This window comes from Desmodus rotundus, chromosome 6 (assembly GCF_022682495.2).
Source record: "Desmodus rotundus isolate HL8 chromosome 6, HLdesRot8A.1, whole genome shotgun sequence".
NCBI lineage: Eukaryota > Metazoa > Chordata > Mammalia > Chiroptera > Phyllostomidae > Desmodus > Desmodus rotundus.
The window spans coordinates 99441992-99465751 of NC_071392.1; the positions used below are offsets into that span (position 1 = coordinate 99441992).

General features: G+C 46.1%; 1 protein-coding gene across 3 annotated transcripts in view; it reads left to right on the forward strand.

Moving 5' to 3' along the window:
- The first annotated feature begins 1564 nt into the window (after positions 1–1564).
- ZNF217 (zinc finger protein 217) overlaps positions 1565–23760 on the forward strand; it is a 36295-nt gene continuing 14099 nt past the window's right edge. Inside the window, exons 1-3 of one of the 3 annotated variants that reach the window (XM_024559677.4) lie at positions 1565–1687; positions 2965–3179; positions 12272–12355. The gene's annotated coding sequence lies outside the window, so the exon portion shown is untranslated. Of the gene's footprint in view, positions 1688–2964; positions 3180–12271; positions 12356–15388; positions 15747–15801; positions 16089–23760 lie in introns of those variants that run through there. The other 2 variants (XM_045194825.3, XM_024559676.4) reach the window with 2 other exon arrangements.

Genomic DNA, 23760 nt, shown 5'->3' on the forward strand with positions numbered 1-23760 from the left:
AAACTCCACCGCAGGAAGTGCTGCTGCTGCTAATTCAGGAATGTAGAACCCTTCCTTCTGAGTCAGCTGGGCGGTATGTGGAACTCTGGGCTGCTTACATGATGATTGCATGAAACTTGACAAAGAAAACCAGAGTAGCTTGCTGCTTAGCATTTAGGAGGCAAGACGTGGGGTGTGTGTGTGTGTTTAAATGGTTCCTAATCTTTAAAATGGCTCCTTGCAGCTGGCCTTTTTATCAGCTGATTATATTTACAGCATCATCTCCTGGGATGGCTTGGTGTTATCCCATAGACAGGATATGGACCATTTACGAGTTCACGTTTTCGGGTGCACAGTCTTATCACAGTCTTCTGAGGCTTCGCTACTATTACACAGCAATAAAAACCGTCTCTGGGGGACTGTCAAGTCGTAGTTCTAATTTCTTTTTGGAAAAATCAATGTTAATTTTTTTTTAATTTCAAATGTAATCCAGGCATATTATAGAAAATAATTCGAGGAAAACAGGAGATAGGAGAACGTGGTGTAGCTCTCATCATCAAAAAAAACTAGTTTAAAAAATTTTATATTTGGCCACCAGCCATATATGGATATTTTTAATAATACACAAAAATTTTGAAATATACATGAAACAAAGAAAAAAAAAAACCCATTTATCCCAGCACCCAGTTTTGCAGTTTCAAGATGTTAGGCTCATTTGCTTCAGTTCTTCCTTTTTTAAAATTTGCTAACGTATTACAAATTCCAACATATCATGTCATTCTCCTCCTAGATGCTTCAGTATATGTCTCTAAAATACACATATACATTTTTTTCTAATAACTCATAACACCATTATCACAGCCAATGAATTAACAAGGAGTCTCCAGTATCACATAAGGCACTGTCCATATTAAAATGTCCTTGATAAGAAAAGCAATTTAACATTTTTATGTATACCTACAGCCTCCCTTTTGGCTTACTAATATGAAAATTCATAGTTTGTTAAAAAATACGATTTTGCATCTTGATTTTTTTTTCAGTTTGCTCTTATAACTATTTCCCCATGGCATATTTTTCAAAACTTTCTCGTTTGAAATGGCTGTGTGCAAGAGTGTGTGTGGGGGGGTGATTAATCATTCCTCTATTTGTCTGTTTCTCCGTATATCTGGAGAGCGTTTGTGTGTTTTTCTTCCTCTTCTAGTGAACTTGTTGCCATGAATATCTCTGTTCATAACACCTTCTTCTAGATTAGGGCTATTTCCTTAGGATTCATTCCAGGAGACTTACTGCTGCACCCAAATGTATGAACATGGCAAGGCCCTTGACTTGTCTCCCTGAGTTGTTTACAAAAGGACTGTACCAATTTACACTTCCACTTACAAAGGATGAGAGAGCCTCTCCGAAAGTGTTTAAAGGCTGTGCTTTTCAGAGCTCCTATAAAATCATTGGCTAGGGCTGGCTTATGTTTGTCTTATAGTCATAGCCATCTCCAAATAAATAAATACACATTTCTATAGCTCTGAAAACGTGGCATGCGCAGACTGCCAAACAACCACTAACTAACTTTGATTAGAAGAGAAACCGGTCTATTTGAAAATGTGGTAATGAGATAGTTTCCACCCCCCGGGAAGCCCAGTCCTGGAGGGGGAGGGGAGCCTGCGTTGCTTCTAGCCTCTCTTCCCATCCTGAAGAAGGTAGAAATGAACAGGTCAGCGTTCTCTTCCTTTACTTTCCGATTTTTTTTAAAAAAGCTGGGTATTTTATTTGTTTCCATGTGGCTGAGTTGAGGATGCAGAAATACGGGTTGAAAACTAGCAGAAAACTTCTGGTGGCAGGCGTTTCCTGTAAACGCAGCCCCATCGTACTGGGTAACAGAGGATTAAGGCAGAGAGCCATTTTAGCTTCGAGTCCAAATTCTACTTTGTTTCCTTGGGGACACGTTGTTCTTATTTGTTGACTTCAAATAAAATTGCCTCAGAAACTGTTTATTTCGGTGCATAGCTTTCTTATTTTCTGTAAAGAATATAGCATATCAGTTACAAATCCTTGTAGAAAATTCAGTTGTGTTGGTTTGGAGAAATTTATGTGACAGATTTTTTTTTTTTTTTAAGGCAGGGAGAAAAACTATCTAATTACTGTCGTGTTTTGGGGAGAGAAAAAAAAAGGGAGGAACTTGATAAGAAACTATTTAGCAAGATGATCTTTAAAAGCCCAACATGTAAATCTTTGTGAATCTTTATTTTCTCTCTGTCTCTCTCTTATTTTTTTTGGAAAAAGTTAAGATGGTCCCATTATCCTCATTTGCTCCTCCCTGTTTCTACCCCACTCAGTGACATTGGAGTCGTTCCTCAAAGCAAGTGGGGACAAAACACGATCTCTTAAAATATTTTTAAGAGGACACACAGGCGTGGTATTTGTTAAAAAAAAACAAAAACAACAAAATGTGCTAACCACATTTAAAAAAAAGTTGTGAAAGCAGCCAGAGGGATTTAGTAAGGTGAGGGCTGTTTTAGAATAGGGAGATATCCAGGAAGAATAATGGCTAATGTCATTTTGGCTGACGTTTATGGAGAGATCACCACGGGCCAGGCAGTTTTAAGATTTCATCACAATTTGCTCATTTAATGCTCAAAAGTGCCCGATGCGCTGCGCGACAGTATTCTCCCCATTTTACAGGTGAGGCCGAGAGATTGGGTCACTGGGCTGAGGTCTCCCAGCCGCCGAGCCAAGGAGTCAGCATTTGGGTTCAGACAGCCTCTGAAGGTTGTGTTTTATTCAGTTCTGCTTTCTGGGAAAATTTGCTCGTGTTGGGAGCTGCTGAGCAAAAGCCCATCTGCCGATAGTGGAGTGGTGAGGTAGGGTCGCTTTGAGTCACCTATTGAAATTTAGGGCAGCTGTCTATTAGGAGTTTGGGTCCAGACTCCTAATCTCTTGGTCACTTTCCGTCCGTTAAGGGTGTGGCTCTGATTTTAATCTCTTTTCCAGCATTTCCCCCAAATCCCAGAATCCTCCTGGAGGGCGTGGCTGGAGAGGGCACACTTTGTAATCCGGAGACTCGAGCTCATTCCGTCCACGTCCTTCGCTGGCGCCAGTCGCTTTTGCCTCTTCCCCGGGCCGCTCGGGCCTTCCTTGGAGAAGACGCCCAAGGGACACTGAGAGGCAGACTATCTCCCAGCTTCGTGAACATCACCCAGATCCAGGTATGTGGCAGGTTTTCTCTACACTTGGTTGGTCTAGCTCAGTGATTTTCAAAATTACGTGCCTTTCGTCTAGCGATGATAGAGAGTTAGGTTTTGGAGCGGACAAAAATCCCAGTCCAAATCCGACTGTTTCCCTTGCCTGCGGTAAACATACTCGCTTCTCTTTCCGAGTCCGGGAGTAACTACCCTGGCTGGGCCCTCAGGTGGTTAAGAACAGACCTGGCTGAGCCAGCCTGAGAGCTTCTGCGCCGGGGGCAAGGGTCTTTATAATAAGAGCGTGTCTTAATTGAGTGCTTGCAATGTGCCAAATTCTCCTCGAGCATTTTTCAAGCGAGGACTTATTTATCCCATCCAAATACACCTGTCAGTGAATACTCTTACCTCCATCTGTAACACCGGGAAACAGAGGCAAAGGGAGATCAAGTCAAAGGGACTCTTGGAAGCCCTGCGTCTTGGTCGAACCCAAAGTTCTCCGGATCTAAGAGCCTAGAACTCGTATCACCGCTCAGGCATCGCTTTCTCATGTGGGCGATGGTAGGGACTCTGCCTCGATATCCAGAAATGGTGCGTGTAATGGGCTTGGCCTATGAAGAAGTACTTAATCAATGATTGCTATTCTTCTTCTCAATTCTCCTAAGGCCAAGGTCAACCACTTAGTCCAAACAAAATGGCGTGAGTCAGCATGGGCTGTTAGATCGGGCAAGAATTTCCACTTTATTCTCGTTGTAGAACCTCAAGGAAGTTAGAAAAGTTAAAGTCAGAAGGCGAGTCCACCTCTGATGGCTACAGTTTCCTCATCTGCCCAGTGAGGAAGGTTATTAGGTTATTAGGAGAACTAGATAACACCGTGATTGGATCAGTTGCTTGTGGAGTTGAGACTGGCATCTAGCAGGGGTTCAATAAATTGTATCATTTCCCCCTTTTCTTACCCTTATCTCCCCTTACTCTTGTCATTGTTGTAATAAAAATAACCTGAAAATATGAACACACTTAAACCAGGGAGGCTATCTGCATTACTCTTTTAGGAGTATACAGTACTTGGTTTTATCAGTCTGTTTGATAAGCCTCTTAACATTCAAGCCAGGTCCTTGTTCCTCTGCTCATACCATTCAGTGACTCTCAAGTTCATTCAGAGTAAAATCAGATTTTTTTTTTCGTCCTCTGTTTTTACCATTTTCATTGACTTTATTGGTATGACACTGGTCAATAAAATTATATAGGTTTCATGTGTACAATTCTATAACATGTCACCGGTATGATGTGTTGGGCGTTGACCGCCCCAGGGCAAGTCTCCATCACCATTTATACCCCCATACCTTCTTCTACCTCCTGCTACCACCTTTTAAAATTAAAATTTGGTCTTTACAGTGACCCAACAAACCCATCCTAATTTTTTTAGTGAGATGTTTTATTTTATTTATTTTTTATTTTTTAAAAGATTTTATTTATTTATTTTTAGTGAGTAGAAGGGAGGGAGAAAGAGAGGGAGAGAAACATCAATGTGTGGTTGCCTCTCACATACCCCCTCTTGGGGACTAGGCCCACAACCCAGGCATGTGCCCTGACCTAGAATGGAACCGGCAACCCTTTGCTTCGCAGGCTGGTGCTCATCCACTGAGCTACACGAGCCAGAGCTATTTTTGTTTTATTTTTTATTTATCGATTATAGAAAGAAAGAGGGAGGGGGAGAGAGAGAGACGTGGGTCTGCATTTTCACTCGTCCATGCATTCACTGGTTGATCCTTGCACGTGCCAGGACTGGGAGGGCACCTGCAACCTTGGCTATGGGGATGGAGCTCTAACCAACTGAGCGACCCCGCCAGGCCTCCGTCTTAATTTTCTCACTTACCCCACACAAGCTGCAATGCCATGCTGGCTTCCCTGCCATTCCTTGAGGTCTTTGCATACCCATCTCTTAGCCTGTAATGCTCTCCCCCCACAATCCCGCATGGCTCCCACTGTCGTCCCCTTCAGATCTCTACTCAGATTCTCCATCTGGGAAGTCGACCTGGACTAGCCTATTTACCATCAATCCCACCTATCTCATCCGTGCTCTTCACCCCAGGCCCCTTTGCCCCTTCCCCTTTACTTTCTCCCATAGTAGTTACCACTTAATACACTATAATATTATTTAATACACTATGTTAGCTCCGTGAGGACAGGCGTTTTGTCAGGCTTGCTTTCCCGCTGCACCCCCAGCCCCTAGCGCAGTGGCTGGCACGCGGCGGGCCCGTAGGAAATACCGGCCGAGTGAGAACGGCGGTGCACGGGCGCGTCCGGGGAGCCCGCCTCGTTACTCGTTACTCGGGCCAAGCAGCCCGGCGGCGCTGCCTGCGTGCGGCGGCCATACTGCACGAGGGGGAGGAAGCGGGGCCTGCCCCGGGCCGCTGCTGCCCGCGCGCGCGCGTCCCCGGCGAGGCCCAGCCCGGCCAAGGTCATAAAGGAGGCGCTGAACAAAGGGTGACTAAGGCGAGGCAGTGGCGGCCTGGCCAGTGGCCCTGGAGGGCGGGATGGGTGCGGATTGATTCCGGCAGATTGTGCCGCGAGGCGTGGGGCCCTTCGGCGCCGTCGGGGCGGAGGGCGCGGACCCAGGGAGGCGGGGAATGGTTTCTCCAGTGTTTGTCCGAAGGTAGAAATCCCGAAAACGTGATTCATCGTTTTTTGTTCCCCAGGGCTTTGAACAGTTTGGGATGCGATGCTGGTTCTTAGGTCCCGTCCCCTCCGTGGGCTTCTGTGTTAACAGGCAACTAAGTTTTATTTGTTTATTTTTAGAGAAGCGAGGGGAGGGAGAGGGGGAGAAACATTGGACGGTTGCCTTTCATAGGCGCCGGGACAGGGGACAGAACCCACAGGCCAGGCATGTGCCCCGACCCAGAATCGAAACTCGACCTGTCGCTTTGTCGAGGAGGCCCCAACCAAGGAAGCCACACCTGTCGGTGCAATAGGCAACTAAATTTTAATTATACAGGGAAAATATGAATATGTTTTACCTGCAAAAAGATCAAAATGTGTAGCCACCACCCACGGTCCTGGGTCCTTGTCCACATTTGAGCATTGACCACTTTGGGAGGGGTCTTCCCAACATCTACGTGTGTCCATATTCCTTCTTTCATTCTTTCTTATTTACTTATTTAGATAGAATTGACATACTAATTTCAGGTGCACAACATAATTACTTGATACTTGTATATATTATGAAATGATATATACATGTATATATTATAATCTGTGGGTATATAAACAGGTATGTATTATATGCATAGTACATGTGTATACACATACCTATATGTTACACACATATAAATACTTTCCTTTAGAAAATTACATCATGTGTGTTAAAAGTGGCATACCTTTTTGCAGCTTGAATCTTTTTTTTTTTTTTTTAACTCTGTGATGTCTTGGTGATTTAGCCATCTTCGTACATGTGGCCCTAGTTCATTCCTCCCACCTGCTGTCTGTATTCGTAAATTTGCATACACCACAGTTTATGTGTCCATTTTCCTTTTGATGGACATGTAGGTAGTTTCTAGCTTTTCACTGTAATAAACAGTGCTGCAGGGAACATCCTTGTGGACCTGAGGCATTAGTTGTTACTCCACAGTAGGCATTACATACTGTCTCTTATTTGTGCTTTCATTCATTTAATGCCTGTTTCTCCTATTAAAATATAAGCTCCACAAGGGCAAAAATACAATTTGTTTTGTACTCACTCTTTAATTACTACCTTGGCCAAGTGCCTGAGACAAAGGACTTGTCAGTAAATTCTTGGGGAATGAGTAGGCTGCTAGGTTGGCCGGGACCATGGGCTGGCTTTTGCATCCTTAGAGAGGAACTGATGACTTATTTTGGTGCAGTGTGTAATTTTGCACAGGGCTGTAGCAGATGGCTATTAATGGGTTTAGGAAAGAGTGTTCTGGGCTAGGAAGCACACAGGTTCTGGAGGCTCGGTGATGAGCCCTTTGTTCAGATCAAAAGGAAACAAACAAGGAGCAAGAAGGAAAGGAAGGGCGCATTTGTGAGCAATTGGGTTGATAGGATCTGTAAGGTGCACTAATTGATTAGCTCTGAGGGGCAATGGAAAGTCCTGCTTGGAGGGTTGAGACCTAGTCTAGGACACTTCCATTTTGTAAACATTAATTGCCTCCCAGCACTATGCAAAAAAGCATGAATTTGTACAACCTTTCTCCCGTCCCTTCAAAGGAGAGTTGCAGTCTGTTGGGGAAGCTGGATGAGTACACAGGCACACCAAGAATGCAGGGGAGTGCTTGAGGTGGGAGGGGACTAGCCCTGGGGCCACCGAAAGACCTCTAGCTGTTCCAGGAATGGGGGAGGGGAGGGAGTTTAGACTGAGGCTGCCTCACCGTTGCCCCAGAGCCACACACAGCACCCTGGCGAACCCTCAGGTAGGGTGTCCAGAAATGCGCTTCAGTAGAAGTTCAGAAACTAAGGAAGTTTAGGTTGGTGACAGAGTTGAGGTTTGACCTCAGGTTCACGTGGCCCATTGGCCTTTTGACCTTAGGCAGGCTTCTTTGCCATCCTGAGCCTCAGTTTCCTCTTTCTAAAAAAAAGGCAGTAACAACATAAAGGGCGAAGATTGATAAGATTACAGGGAGTCCAGTGACAGGTGTTCTTTCATCAGCAACAACTCAGATTCAGTGGCCCTGCCCTGGACACGAGCACTGCCGTGTCCTGCTTGCTGGCCATGCCCTCCGTGCAGCCAGGATGAGGTTGTGGAGGAGGTAATCTGTGGAGGAAGAAACACTTGAGTTTAGTAGTTCTTTCCGTTTTATTTCTGTTCCTTTCAGTGGCTTCCTGGTGCTCTTGGAGGAAAATCCTAAGTGGGCCGGCTAGGTCGTGACAGCCGCGCTCTCAGAAATTCTGTCTCTATCCTGACAGACGTTGGGAGTTTTAGGCAGGGCCCTGACATGATCGGATTTGACTTTTGAAAAGATCAAGGTGGCTTTTGAAGAGATCAGTGTGACAGATAGGTGTTTTCGGCTGGAATGGTAGTTCTGTGGACGCAGACGTCATGTTCCTTCCCGCTGTACCCCTGGCCTGTGGGAAAATGCCGGGCACATCACGGAGCAGGTGTGCACTCTGTTGGTCGAATGCGTTCTTCACCCACCTGCCTTTACAGCAAGACTAAAAATAGCCATTGGGTTGTGTTAGGAGGAAGACGTAATGAGATAATGGATATTATCACAAGCCTGGCACTTGGTAACCGCTTACTGGTTTTTAATCCAATATTTAATGAGCATCTACTATGCACTAGGCATGGTTCAGGTCCTGGGGATACATGCAGGATGGGGTGTGGGGGTGAGGCTTGGCCTGTGTCTGCACAGGAGGAAAGCCCTGAGTTGAAGGATGGAGAGAGAGGGGGAAGGGGAGAGAGGAGCTGAGGTTGGAGACCTAGGCAGGGGAATGGGCTATGAGGGAAGCCCCATGTCTTGGGAATTAGGTCAAGGACCTAGAGTCAGGTGTTGGATTTAGACTCTTAGCTCTACTGCTGATGACCAGTGGGCTTTGGGAGAGTCCCTCTGTGGCCAGGTTCGCCTATAAAAATGGAAAAACATAGGCTCTACCTCAGAGGGTCGCCGGGAGTTGGATTAAATGAGTTACAGAGTACAAAGTTCACATGGAGAACATACTACACGTTAGTGCTTATTGGCCGGCCTTTTGGCGCACTGGCCTGCTTTCGGCACAGGATTGTTTGGAAATACATCAGTCTTCCATGGCAAGGCAGAGAAATGTAGAAGGCACTTGTGGGCGTGGGTTTGGACTAGGCCCCGCTCTCGATGGAGTTAGCGGTCCAATTCAGACTGAGAAATAAAAAAATAAAATTCCTAACCAACCAACTATACAAAGACCTTACTAGGCCATTTTTGTCGTCTGAAAGGGAGAGCCAGAGGGAAAAGGGGAAAACTAAGGCCCAAGACTCTCTATGTGCTTCCTAGTGGCCTGTGGAACCCCTCGGGTTCCAGGTGCAGTGTCATTGCATCGGGAGAGCTGAGGCTAGGCTGCCAAATGGTACATTTAAAGCTGAGCCCCACGCAGCCCTCTGAGGACTTGATACTTGTACTAGGTACAACTGACCCGTGATAAAGACAGAAGTTAAGGGTGCTCCCTCACCCTTGTGCAGTCGAAAATCCAAGTATAACTTTTGACTCCCCCCAAATTTAACCACTGATAGCTTACCGTTACCTGGAAGCCTTAGCAGTAACACAGATTTTGTGTATCCTATGTATTATAGACTGTATTCTTACAATAAAGTAACTAGATAACAAATGTGATTGAGAAAATCATAAGGAAAATAGATTTGCAATATTGTTCCAATTGGAAACAAATGTGTAAGCGGCCTGCGCAGTGCAAACAGAGTCATCCTCAAAACAAGCCTGGTGTGCAACGTGGCTTCCCCTGTGGTTCAGCACAGGGCCACCCGACCACCAAAGGAGGCAGGCGAGGAGAGGTCATGATCTCTTTATTTATAGGCGAGGAAACTGATCTGGAGACCCAAACTTCAATGCCCTTCCTGCTGGAACGCACTTGGCCAGGTTCTGTATGTTGTTATTCATTTGTTTTGAACACGTTTACTGGCTCCAGTGCGGGCAGACAGCACGGGGATAACGGCAGAGAACAGGACCCGGTGTCACCTATTTTTATGGAGCTTAGCGTCTAACAGGAGGGGGACAGGCAGGAACGAACCATTACTGCGGTGTGATGTGTAGTGAGTGTGACTGTGTGGCTGCCTGCAGGGGCCAGTGATCTAGTGTCAGTGGCTAGCCGGCCTCTGCCCGCTGGCTCTTCATCAGAGCTCACTTCCTGTGGAGTCTTACACAGTTTCGTGGCATCACGCATCTGTGAGTGGTGGGGAGCAGTGGGGGGAGGTCTGAGAGTGAGGTCTAGAATTCGCGACTAGGCATCTAAATGGGGATGGAATAGGCAGTTGGAAATATGTTTTGGGAGTCCTGGAGAAAGGTCTGTGTGAGAAATGTATCAATTTAGGAGCCTTACAGGTCTTTCGAGGCATTGAATTGGATGAAATCACCTAGGGAGTAAATCAGAAACAGAGAAGGTGCTGGCTTGGGACCCTGGGCACTCGAAAGCCTGGAGGTCAGGGAGATGAGAAAGAACAAATCACAAGGGTACTGAAGGAGCAGCCAGTGAGGGCTGGGGGAAGCCTGCAGATTTCCAGATCCAGGGGAAAAAGCATTTCGAGGAGGGGAAGAGAGAGACCGTAAGGTACCGCTGGCGAGGCAAGTGCAGTGAGGGTAGAAATACTCAGAGGTCCCCCCTGGCCCGGTAGCTCAGTCGGGTAGAATGCTGTCCCTGCGGCAGCCAGCACAGAATAGCCATCCTGTGTGGGTGAATAAAATGATACCTTTTTTTTTGTCAGACTGGCAAAATATATATATTTTGGGATCTGTGGCAGGTATGCCAGATTTGTGTGTGTGTGTGTGTGTGTGTGTGTGTGTGTGTGTGTGTGCTGAAACCTGGGCACGAACCTGTAGAATTTTAGTGATTGCTTTATGTGTGCCATGAGTTAAAATGTTTGAAAATTGCTGCTCTAGAAGATAGAGTAAGGCCAAAGGAGCAAGGACTTCGTCCCTTTGGCTAACTCTGAGCTCCATCTCCCGTGACTAGAATTGTGCCAGACCCCCCGCAATGAGGGCTTACAACTTGGCAGTGTGTCTTGTGTAATTCTCTAGCCTTTATAGAAATATTGATTATTTATGCCAGCAATAGAGTTACATATTTTTTCTGGTTTTATTGAGATACAATTGACATGACACCATATAAGTTTAAGGTTTATGCAGCATGGTTTAATGTATGCGTGTTGCAAAGTCACCACCACAGTATGTTTAGTTAACATCCATCATCTCATAGTTACACTTTCTCCCCTTGTGATGAGAACTTTTAAGTAGCTATTTTTTTTCTTCCTCTTCTTCTATCACCTCCTGCACTCCTCTTCATCATTATCCCATTTTATTGATGAGGAAACTGAAACCCAGAGAGATTAAATAACATTCTAGAATTAATGCAGCTTTCCAGAGGTGGAGGTGCGGAGTCTCTGAACCCAGAGTTATTGGAGAGGAGATGTTCTGATGCCTTGAGAGGCACCCTGTCTGAACCAACAGAAGTGGTTTCCTAAATGAATGGAAAGGGAGCCTGAGGCAGGGGGACCCACAGATCCAAAGGCTCTGGGTCAGGGAGGCTGCAGCTCAGGAGGCTGCACCTCCTAACTGGAGGGATAGCTGGGACTGGAGGCTGGAGAGGTGTCAGGCAGGGGCCAGATCTATAGGGCTGGGAGGCAAGCTCTGGAGTTCCTTCTGTTTTCCTGAGGCGAAGGGGAGCCGGGCAGGCCGTGCCGCGGTCAGATTTGTACTGTGGAAGGTCGTGGGGTGGGGAATGCCCCACGGCAAACATAGAAAGAAAGCAGCTTTGGAGAAACCTCACATTCCGATATTTGGAGGATAGAGGGAGTTTGTGGTGCTGTGAGGGAGAGATGAAGTGGACAAAATTGAAATATATTTAGAAATTACAGGATTTGCTGGTGGAGTCAAGGAGTGTGGGGAAGGAGATGAAATATAGTTTGGCTTCTATGGTTCAGCTTGAGTAAGTTGGTGGATGGGAAAAGGTTCCATTTACTGAGATGAGGGTGAGAATCGGGTTTCAAGAAATGTTACTTAACCTTCCTCTTCCTGTCTTCCCCTCATCCCAAACCTCCCCATTTGGAATATCAGATGAGTGGGAAAAGCTTTAAAGAGGTGCCTCCCAAAGTTATGTGACATGTAATTTTTAAAGAAAGTTTACCTTTGCATGTCAAGTGAGGTCAGCTTTGGAAAAACATCTACAATATTAGAGGAAGACAAAAGTTGTACTTGCAGAGGGAGGGGGCACTGGTCCAACTTACAAACGGGACAAACAGTTGAAATAAACAATGTTACCCCCCCACCCCCACCCCTCGACCCCACCTTATCAAGTCAATCTAATCAAGTTGTGATTGAATCTAGACCTCTGTTTAAATTGAGCCTTATTCTTGGCCCCTCCCTTTTTGGTTTGCTGGTAAAATCCCACAATCTCTTCTCTTCCAGGACGGTTCCCAGCCAGGTAGACTGGCCAACTTGGAGAGAAAAGGACAGGCTCTTGGTTCCAGGCACTGCCTCCACTTCCGAAAGGTAATTTCTGCTGTTTATTTTTGTCATCTAGTGTTATGATGTTAGACAGAAGGTTTAAAATTTTGAGATGACTTGAGTGAAATCAAGGAACTTCATAGAAAAGAGAGAAGTGTGGTATTTCCTGCGGTTGGCAATCCCTACTTAATTTAGTGCATTCAGTCGTGGTAAAAGGCTGCCCTGGTTTTCTTCTCAAATGTCCTTTGTAGTTTGCAGAAGCTGGCAGGTTTGGCTAACTTTTTCATTCTCTTTTCCTGCTAACTCTTCACTGCAGTTTTTCAGGTTTTCCTGCTCTGAACACTAAATTCTTTTTAAGTTAAGTATCTGTGTTGGCTGCATTTCAGCTCCAGGGTTTTACACACAGTTTCCAAATTGTTTTTCTGTAATAGTTCCACAGTAAAATAAATACTTGCGAAATAAGAAGATCATACTGCATTCTGTTCTTCTAATTAAGGCTAAGTCCCAAAAGATGATTCCAATAAGTGTTAAATATAGCAAATCAGAAGGGTTTTTTGTTTTGTTTTGTTATTAGAGCTGGAGAGAAATTGGAAAAGAAGAAGCCTCATATCACCGGGATTAAATCAGAGATAATGGGGCGATTTTTTAAAGCGTACACTGGGAAATATCTTAAGGAAGGCTGGTCTGTTTAGGTAATTGTGAAAAATGAAGTGTAGCTGATGTTTGTCGCATTAAAAAAAGGTGAAGCAGGGCTTTTTCTGCCCCTTGCCCGAGTAGCATGGGCAGAGAGCATCAGCTCACATTTGAAGGGACATTTCTGGTTCCATTCTTTGTGTTGCCTGCTTCTCTGCAGCACCTGACTCCGTAAGAATTAGTCTAGCTGGGGGTGCTGGCAAAACAGGATTACTTGTGGGCGGAGCTAAGTATGTGTAGACCAACGTTCGATTTTCAGTTCATACAATAATAATGTGAATTCTTCGCGTTTATTACAAAACCACATGTTCCTAGTGTTCTGTTACTTTTGGAGTTTCCATTTTTAATTGTTTTAACTCTTCATGCTTTCCAAATACACCTTAAGTACAAGTCTCTCCATTCTAAAGGGAGATCGTGTCTCACAGAAGCCCTTCCAGTGAATTCAGATCACTCTATGTCCATTTAAAAACACAGAATGTGTTTGCAACCCAGCACTCAGTCCCTGGCAGTATTTTGCAACCATTTCCCAGTTTTTTGTTGGCATCCTTCCAGGAATAGGGTTCTTTGTAATTCCTTGCTCAAACGTAGGGATCACATAGAAAATTCTTAGCAGATAGATCAGTTCAGACAATCATCTTTTACTTTTGAAAGCTATAACATAACAAGGCTTTTTTTGGGGGGGAGGAGAGAAACAGTAGTTGACAACCATATGATGTTAGTATGCTCACAAAGTGGTAGCTTTGTGAGGGCATAGAGAAAAAAAGCACAACACTTTCTTGCTCTGAAAATAATTCAGTAACAACAGGGTCTGAGAGCCAAGAGCCCTATTGTTCTTAGTGAAACGATTATTTGTCAAAACATTTGATTGTTTCCCTATGCCTGCTGAAAAGTTTGGACTTTTCTTTTTTGCTCAATTTTAATAGTAAGATTTTAAATGATCAGTGCTATTCTGTTTACAGCATTCAGGGTTTCAGAGTTCAAAGGTTATCCATTAACATGTAGAGTGAGGCTACACTCACGTTAAGACAGAAACCTGGTTCCACTAGTTCATAGTTTCTTTGTGTAGGAGCCGCCGCTGGAAGTCATTTGTTTTGATAAGTTCAGTGAAGCTTCTTGTTTAGGAAGAGTTTGTGTCTGGACTGTGTTTTAAGATGTGACTCTAAGGGCTCTAAGGAGTATTTAAAGAAAGGTATTCATCTTCCCTGAGAAAAGGAATTCTGGTAACAGAAGTAATCGGTATCAGTGTTCTTGAGTGGAAAAAAAAAAAAAAAAAAAAAAAAAAAGAGTTCTGGCCTAAGAATCTACTTCTGGCGCTGCTAATTAATTAAGTGTGAGTAAGTAATTGGTTCACTTCCTTTTTAGAAAAGACTAACCAGACCATATGTGGGGCTAGTAGTTATATATAAAATGACAGCAAAACATCACACTTGGCAAATTCTTCCCCTTTGCTAAGAAGCTGCCTCTCAAATTCCATTTCCTATTTATTATGGATTGCATTGCTCATCAGCCGAGCACTTCTGTAGTGTTTTTTATTTTTCATTTTGGTCCTGATTTATTAAGTATATACGTTAAGTGCCTTTCTTGATATGTTTTAAGTTTTTCCATTTCGGACGAAGGCCAGAAGAAAAAGAAATACCGGGCTGTTTTGTTTGAGGTGACTTGCACCGCTCCGTTGCCATTTGCATTCGTTTGCATGGGGGCAGAAACCTTGGTGGGTGTGACTGTGCTTCTGTGGTTCCTCTTGGGGCTTAAAATGGGGGAAATCAGTGTCCTCAGAATCATAACCTTTCCCTTTTTTTTTTTTTTTTAAGCAAGGGTAAGAACAGTATGGAAACGCTTTAAATGAGTTGGGCGTGGGGAGGTGGGGGGGGGTTCCCACTTTAATAAACCCGGTTTCATCCACGTGGGTTTCTGTCAAAGCCAAGTGGATTCTTGGAACCCAGGCCAAGTTTGGAAATCTCAAGTTATAATAGTGCGCAAACCCAGTCCTTAAAAACAACAACAACAAAGGATAGCTTCATAAAGATACTAATTAAAAAATATTTTAATCTTGTCTCATCGACCTTACACTTAAAAGAAAATCTGACAAAAATGTTTGTGCACAGCTGCTTTTTAACCTATCCAAATGAGTGTGAAGGCTTTTTGTTTGTTAGTAATTCTGGATGACCCAGGAGTTCGGGCTACCAGCCCCTCCCCTCGCCTGGGCACACCTTGCAAGGGAGGGGGAGGCAGCAAGGCGGAGGCCTGGATCTGCGCCTGCGCGCTGCCCTCGTGGCCCCTTCCCCGCGTACCTGTCACTGGAACCGCCGGGTGCTCGCTGGCCACGTTAGGCCTGGGTTGTAGGGGCGGTGAGAGGCGCGCGCGTGCGCGGGAATCTCCCGGGCGAGAAAGGGAGTGCGCGTGCTCGTCCGCTCGCCCCCGCCTCGGAGGCGGAACCCGCGGTGGTGGGCGGGGCAGGGGCGCGCCTTCGGAGATCACGTGGGCGGGGGCGGGGCCTCTGGCGGATCGCTGCCGGTGAAGGCAGGAGGCGGGGCGTATTCGAACGGCGGGGCCGAGGGCGGGCGCAACAGCTGCTCCCTGAGCACTTTCTGACCCAACAGTCCCGGTGTGCCGGACGCGCCGCGCCCCGGTGGCTCTAGGGACCCCCCGCGCCTGCACTGTCCCCTCGTGGACGAGTAGGGGGCGCCCGAGCCTTTGCCCCCGTGCGCACCCCCACCCCGCTCACCTTAGCCCCGCGCCCGAGGTGAGCCCGGCCCCCAAATCCTCCGGGCGGGGGTGGGGTGGAGGGTGGGGGGCACTCCTTTTGGGGGAGGTCTTCGAGGCGCGAGGCCCCGAGGCGCGGTGGGGGATGGCTTGCCTCTCGGCCCCCGTCAGTTTTGGGGGGCCGGTGCCGGCGCGGAATCCGGGAGGTGTCCGCACAAAAGGCCGAGAGAAACTCCCCGTCGCCTCCCCTCCCTCCTGCCTTCCCCGCCCCCTCCCCTCCTCTCCTGCTCCCTCCTCATTCAAACCTCGGCTCGCTCGTGTGGTGTCAGTTCAGTCCCGGCCGCCGCCGAGCGAGGAAATGGCCGAGGAGCCGGAGCCGCAGGTAAAGGGGGCGCACCCCCCGCCAGCGCTGGGCCCCAGGGGGCGCCCCACTTAGCCCCTCTGGCGTCCCGCCGAGCCCGCCCTTGAGTCCCTCCGGTGCTCGTTATCTCTCCCCCTCCTCCGATGATCGCCCCGCCCGACCCCCACCCCCGGTTCCTACTGGATTCCGCTCCTCTAGGGCGCCCCCTCCCCACCCGGCGAGAAGGTGTCGGGCGAGCCCTCGGTGTGTACAGACAGTGTTTTACCATCACACTCACTCTTGGAAATAGTCGAGATGGCTTGGGGGCGGGGAAGTCCCCCCTCTCCGGGTCGGGAGCCAGGGGCCGGCTGGAGGGAGCTGGGGGCTGCCTGCAATGTTGTGTGGGGGCCTGAAAAGTTGGGTGGCTCCGCCGGGCGGCTCTCCCGGTCTGCCGACCCGGCTGTGGGGGTCGGCGGCCGGCGCGGGGCCCCCCGCGATGGCCCGGGAGGGGCCGGAGCAAGTTGGAAAGAGCCAAAACAATGCGTCCTAACAGGCGTCCCCCGCAAACAATGGCCGGGACCGTCCACACGGGCCGAGAGGAGGGAGCGTCTACAGGGGCCGGGGGAGGGGCCTGGCCTGGCCGTGGACCCCGACGCGCACCCCAGCGAGGTCCCCGGCCGCCCCAAAATCCTTGTCCGGGAGTCCAGGTCTTCTGCCCATCTCTGAGCAGGCGGTGCGCAGGGCTGCGTTTCCTGGATGTGCGATTAGGATTTTTATTCCCTCCCCCTTTAATTTTATAGATTAAAAAGAACTTTAAAAATAACTCCTAAGCGTTTAAAGAATAGCTTTATAACTCAGTTCTAGTGGGAGACCCGAAGCCAGTTGGAAGCAGAACTAGGAACTCCGAAGGGCAGAAGGGATTGAAATGTTAGCCTAAAAGTGTTTCGTTTTTTTTTTTTTTTTTTAAAGGAAGTTTCTGCCAGCAGGCGCTGAGTGGCGAAACCGCGCAGTTTCAGATGTAGAGCCCTCTTCCCTCTTGATTTGGCCCCAAAATAAGTGCGGCACGGGATGGGGGGGGGGGTGGGCGCTGCTGGGGGCCCGGGAGGCAGGATTTGGGGCGGCCTGGGCGGTCCTGCGCCGGGCGGGTGAGAGGTCGCCTGCGGGGTTCCCTGGCCGGTACCTGCGCGCTCGGGATCACAGCCATTCAGGTCCCAGGAGTGAGCCCACATTTTAGGGTTCGGGGTAGGGCCACTGAGGACGGGAAGCCGCATTTTTTCTGGCGGATGGGGTGGGCGAAGGTTTAGCTCCAGGAGCAGGAAAGAGCCACCAGTGGCCACTTCTGGGACCCCAGTAGCCTGTTCCACATTTGGAGCAGCAGAAACTTTTTTCTCTCTGCCCTCCCCCACCCCCTCCAAGAAAAGGATAGTTACTTCGGAGTTTAAGACTTTGGTGTGGTGTTCCCCTTTGAAATTCCTTGAGCCACAATTTATCTTTCTGAATCAGCCTATAGGGTTTGGAGCATTGAACATTCCTGAACGTGTATTAAATAAATGGCGGTTGTACTGGTCCTCTGGCCACTTTGGGGCCCAGCGTTGCTGACCACGGTGCATACCACAGCCTAGCTGGTTTCCTGGTTTTCTAGATCGTTGGCAACCATTAAGCTGTATGTTCTAAAAAGCCTAGGTCTGATTTAGTTCAGGTTGATTCAATTATGTCTTCATCGCTTTTGAGTTGGTTGAATGAGTTGACATGAGATTAAGCTCAACAAAAGAAAGGCAGGGAAACAACAGCTGCCAGCCAGGCCTGGCCACTAGGTAGGGTCTTAGGCCTTATACCTTCTCTTCCTTGTGTCAGGAAGTTCATTTAAAAATGTTCTTTTACTGTACTTTCCCCCTGGAGTGCAGGGCTGCCTTGGTAGAAAATGAGACTTAAAATACTAAGTCTTAATTATTTTGAGAATGAGTAATCTAAAGTTTTTAAAAAACCTTCAGTGTCTGTAGTGACAAGTGCAGAGCAATAACCTAATTGCTTTTTGTCTGAAAAATACAACAGCCAGGCCTCTAGTTTGTGCTTCTTTAGTTAATGTGTGCTAAGAACTTTCAAGGTGTGTCCTTCATGGTAGATGGCTTTTTCTGAGAAGTACGTTTATTTTAGATACTTCTCTTTTCAGTATTCCAGAGTCTTTAGTAGTGGATGTGTTTTTTACTCCTGGTGTTTTAGTTGATATCATCCCCCACTCTCCCAATTGCAGCCATCTTTAATAGTATGTAAGTATTCCATTCTAGAGGCAGTGCCTTATTTAAAGATTCAGAAGTCAGTAGCTCCAAGACAAATTTATAATTTACTTGACTTGTTTGTTAGAATAGGGTTAGTAATCTGATTGCTTGGAATTTTAATTACTTGGTCTGAGGAAGAAGGCAGCTCCTTTAGCTCTGCACATTGATTTGCATGCTGGAGGAGGAAGTGGGGGAAGAAGATGACTTTTCTAGGTGAAAGACATCTCTTCAGCGTCCCATTTCTTCCAGTCCTTTTTATCTTCACAGCACCTACCACTTTGCAGTTTGACCTTTGCCATTTCTAAAATAACGACTCGTGGGTTCGAAGTTTAGCAGTTGTCTTGGGCTCATATTATTCCCTTTCACTTCTTAATCAAAAAAAAAATTAATACACCACTGAAATAAAACTTGTAGAAAACATTTTCTCCCTTCAGCCTGTAGAATCTATTTAGATAAAAGCTTGATTCCCCCTCCTCCCCCAGGTAACAGGGGAGGAAGAGGGAGGAGTGGAGGTTTTTGGCTTTGCCTTTACTCTTAAGGTTTAAGGTGGAGGCAGATTTGCATTCCTTTTTGTAAGCCTCCATTTTTGGCAGTGGGAAGTCTGGGAGAAATAGCAGCCCAGTGGCCCTTTTAGAAAGGAAATCTGAAAATAAGACTTAAGCAAGTCACTTACAAACTGATGAAGTAATTAAGGAATATAATGGCCTGGCAAGGACAGGCCCTCTATCTCATGTCAGATAAATGCTAATCACTCTTCTCCCTTTTAACAGGAGGATGAAATGGCATGTTTTTGCCACAGCGGGGCTGCCTTTTCCCAGCTCCAGAGCCCTCTTACTTCTGAGATGCTTGATGAGAGCCTCAGGGGTCCCCAGGGATGTGTTTTCCCACTTTATAAAATTCCCTTCTTTTCTCTCAGTTGTCACAAACATGATATTGACTGATGAGAACTTTGGAGTAGTTTTAATGAGTCTTGACTGCCTGCAATTCACTACTTCCAAGAAACGATACACTTTTATCTGACTTTTAGGATTGTGATTGGCCCTCTTGTGTTTTACATGAAGCTTTGTTTCCACTTGTTCAAAAAATTCAGCTAAAATTGTTCCATCTTATGGATGCCAGTATGGCCTATGTGTTTTTGACGTTGCTGTGTATGACCTGTTTTAAATGGTTTAGTCCTAATTTCCTATTTCAGTTTAATCCTGGAGCAGGATGGTTACTAAGTCAAATGGAAAGGTGGCGCCCAAATAGTGAACAGTGACCAGGTGTTTGCAAGCCTTGGAATTGTACAGTAGGAATGAAAACATGAGACAGTTCTATATACTCATGAATATACCAGTGGAATAAAACAAACGTAGTGAGATTTTAAACTAAAGGACTATAATTGGAATAGGTAGAATAGTTTTCAAATTACTGAGGTGTTACAAAATAAAAACCTGGACAGAATTTACAGACCATGCATTAAAGGAATCCCGGTTATTACATCGACTGTTCTAAATAGTGAAGGGTCTGGTTCCAGCATGTAGGGTGGACCCAGGACAGTGGGGAGATGGGATTTGTCCACCTCATCTCCAGGTGGGGGGAGGGGTGTTGACCAGTTGAATTGCACGTGGAAGCAAGTGAATTACACAAAGCCGGCAGGAAATGTCTTAAAATCTGGTGAGGGGGTGTCTTAAAATCTTGATCATTACAGCTCAGTGGCCTCATTTTGGATGCAGGATAGCAACTTTACTGAAATGACAGCTTTTACTGTTAAGAATAAGGTGATTTGGCTTGGTTTTCTGCAAACGTGTAATACGGTCAGGCGGATTGGCAGTGGTGTGTGGGGCAAGGGATTTTGGAGTGAGACCGTGAGGGCAGGTAGGAGTCTGACTTTGAGGAAGTGGGAGGATAGGGACCATCCTTTCTTAAATCCCGCAGCTCTGAAGAGCAAGCTCAATTCTTGTATAAACCTATCTTCCAGATGAATAGAGGGGTAGCCCCTGCCAGCCCACTGCCACCTCCCAGTTGCCCCTTCATGCCTAAATTGGAATGCTGGTGAAAAACCTTTGCATTTGATCATTTGTGGGCTGCCTGTCCTTCACATCCCCGTTACTTCCTGCCCAGGGCAACAGCATAGCTGATTACTGGAAATTTGGAGCCAGTTTGGTAATTTTATGGTAAAGTTGAGAAATAAAATTACCAAACCTGAAAAGACAGCTGAGTTAAGTTCTATGAGGGAATTAGTTCAATTCCTGAGCCTTTCTTTGTTGTTGAGCTTTACCAAAGTTCTGACATACACATTTCCCCACTTCCCAGAGATGAGCTGCCCAGGAGCCAGATGCTCGTTTTTAAATGGGTTCTCGTAGTGTTTTGTGTATTGGTGGCCATTACTTTGTAGTGTCAGAACCTTTTTGAGTTTAAAATCATTCAAAATGTAGTTATATGGCCTGGAGAAGGAAAGCCCAGACACATTTTGTTCTTGAATCAGCATTAGGAAAAGTACTTGTTTTTCCTGTTGGAGGTATTTTTGTTCTCATCAGTGGATACTTTTTTTGTTGTTCAGTATATAAATCCACTGAACATAAACTGTATGTATCGATTGGAAGGAGACTTTTTCCCCTTTATTTGGAAAGCACATAGGTGACTTGAAAGGGCCAGACATACAACGTTAGTGTCTGCTCTGCAAAGACAGGGAGGGGAGTGTTTAAATGTCTCTAGAGAACCCTCTCGTGCCTTAAAAGGCATTGCCACGTTTATGTTCGATCTGAAGTTAAGTTGGGGTGCCACTAGGGACACTCTTCATTTGGCTCTGTGGAAAGAGTTGTGGGTGTGTAGGGCCAGGGTAAGGTGTACTGCTTACTTGCTGGTGCACCTGTGTGTCTGCAGATGGGTGTGTGTGTGTACATGTACACATGAGTGTTTTCTTTGTAGAGTGAAAGACTGTAGGCAAAGCTCGAACAGTTCATTGCTTTAGTTCTCTGAACTCCCTCTCTTTGGCTCAGTTATGCTAAAATCCTTTCAAAATGTTAAGGTAGCGCTGGTTAAGTCATGATAATAAGAACTCAATGATAGCAGTGCTTAATCTTGCCTAATTAAAATTCTTTTTTTTTAAATTATCCATTTCCCTTGTAGTTCTCTTTCAGGACATAGTAAAATTTTTAAAAGCCAGTTTACAGACCACAGTCTCTGTTAATTGTGATTATACAGAAACTAAAACTAATATATGGTGCTTTAAGTTCCTACTAAGATCCTTTAACTGACCTTAATTAATTTGGAATGAACCAGGTAGTTTTTAATCATGCCATTCAAATCTGTTCATGTGGGTACATTTTTATAACACTGCCGTGGTCTCTAGTCCTATCAGAATTGGGCACCGTGTGCAATTTCAAGAAAGTGAGACTGCCTCTGAACAGCTGTTTGCTTTTGAATAGTTCGGGTTGGAATGCTGACTGTCAGCTCGGAGTACTTCAGTCTTTTGCTCTCACTTCCATCTTAAACATCTTTCCACAGCTGTATCAGGCAAGTTGGGTTGACCACCTAGCGCCTGGGCGTGGCCTTGGTGATTTCCTTGCAGCAGTTTTGCAGGATTTCAAGTTACAGGTTTTGATCGCTGCTGTAGATTACTGTGCAGTTTTCTTTCCTTGTCAGATGAAGGGAAAAAGTAGTACGTGTGAAATATGAAAGGGAAACTGCTATGAAAATGTAGGTTTTTCTAGCCAGATCTTGGAGATAATTTTGCAGTTTAAAGGTGCAAGTGAAGTGGTCAATGACTAGCAGTTTGTTTACGTTGCATGTTTTAATGATCATTTAATTGGCACTTAAGTAACTAGGGAGGCAGAGCCTAGCAGTTTTGCTGGGTACTTCAGACTACTTGGCTGTAAGTAGAATTCTTGTGTGTTGTGGACAGTTTGGAGGCCCATCAGTGCCTGAACTGCTCCGTCCCGTGGTAACGAATATTCCGTATCAAGAAATGTAAGACGGCCTGAGCAGCTCGCTGTCTGGGGAGGCTGGCAGTTTGAGTCCTGGGCACGCGGAGAACGCTGTCCGAGCGTCACGGCGCTTGTCAGTGTGGAGGCACTTGCCTCTGATTTGTTGTGCGTAAGCACAAATTACTGTGTTTTTCATTAAGCATTGTATAATGTGCAATATGTGCTAATTTCAGGATCTGCAGGAAGCGGCAGAACTCAAAGTAGCTTTATTCACAAATGAGTATCTTAAACAAACGGAAGAAATGATTTAGAATATCAGGCTTCTATTGCAGGCAGTTATATATAGCTAGGGTTCCTACTTTTTTGAAAGATTATATTGTAAAATAAAATATTTATGGAAGTAATCACAGTATGATTTAAATCCTAGTACTCTCTCAGAATGGAAGGTTATGATGAAGAATCTCTTGCCTAAGGTGCCTTGGAGTGTATGGCCAAGGTGAAGTGCTGTTACCTGAGTGAAGGTTTAGAAAAAAATTCTTAAACGTTGAAAAACATTTTTGCGAGTGCCTTTCAGTAAGCCTCGTGTGTTCAGAACGCTCGCTTTTCTGCATACTAAGAGCATTTGGACTGTCGGTGCCCGGTTAGACGGCCCTCCCCTCCCCTCCAGGGCTCGGTGGAGAGACAGCTGACTTGATGAGCACGAGTTCTGTTTGTGGGTGTCCCTGTGCGGAGCGCCTGAGGTCCGGCGCCCACACTTCAGTCACTTGGAAATGCTGGTTGGTTGGTGACAGTAATTTGGTTTGAATGCCTATATTTCCTAAGTTCTGTTTCACTCTGAAGATTTTTGTTTAGCAGATTGGTTTTAAGTGATGATATTGATCTACATGTAAGGAAGTGTTTTGTCTACGGAAAGGAGGCAAGGCAAGGAGGACATGTGCTGTCACAGGTTTCTTCCCTAGCATGGCCCGCATTCCTGTTTCATTGGGTCCTTGAGGAAAGTGGTTGTGAGCTCACGTGATTGCTTGTGCTGGTCAATTTTACAGTGTGATGAATTTTTTTTTATTATACTTTAAATTGCAGACAATGGTAATTCTCTGCAATGGCAGCCACAGATAGCCATGTGGAAGCTTTTTTATTAAGTTCGCAGCCATGTGGCAGTTTGAACATTCAGTATCAGTTATGGTTGGGACTGTGGCAGAGATGCGCATACTGAGTCCACACCTGTACTGGTGATGTAGTGTGTGTTCAGTAGTTCACCAGGTGTTTATCGAGGGCCTGACCCTGTCCTGGGGACCCCTTGTAGGCACTGGGTGGGGAGCAGTGGGGGAACAAGGCCGACCGGATCTCTGCTCCTAGGATCTTTAAAGGGATGGCCCAGGGTTTTTATACCTTACGGGTGAATAGTAAGGATTACGATGACCCAAGGTCGACTAGCGCTTGGCAGTTGGGCAGAGGTAATGGCTAGGAGAGGCTGCCTCAGAAGCTGCCCCAGAGGAAGAAGAGCTTCGTTTTTTTCCCCTGGGAAAGTGG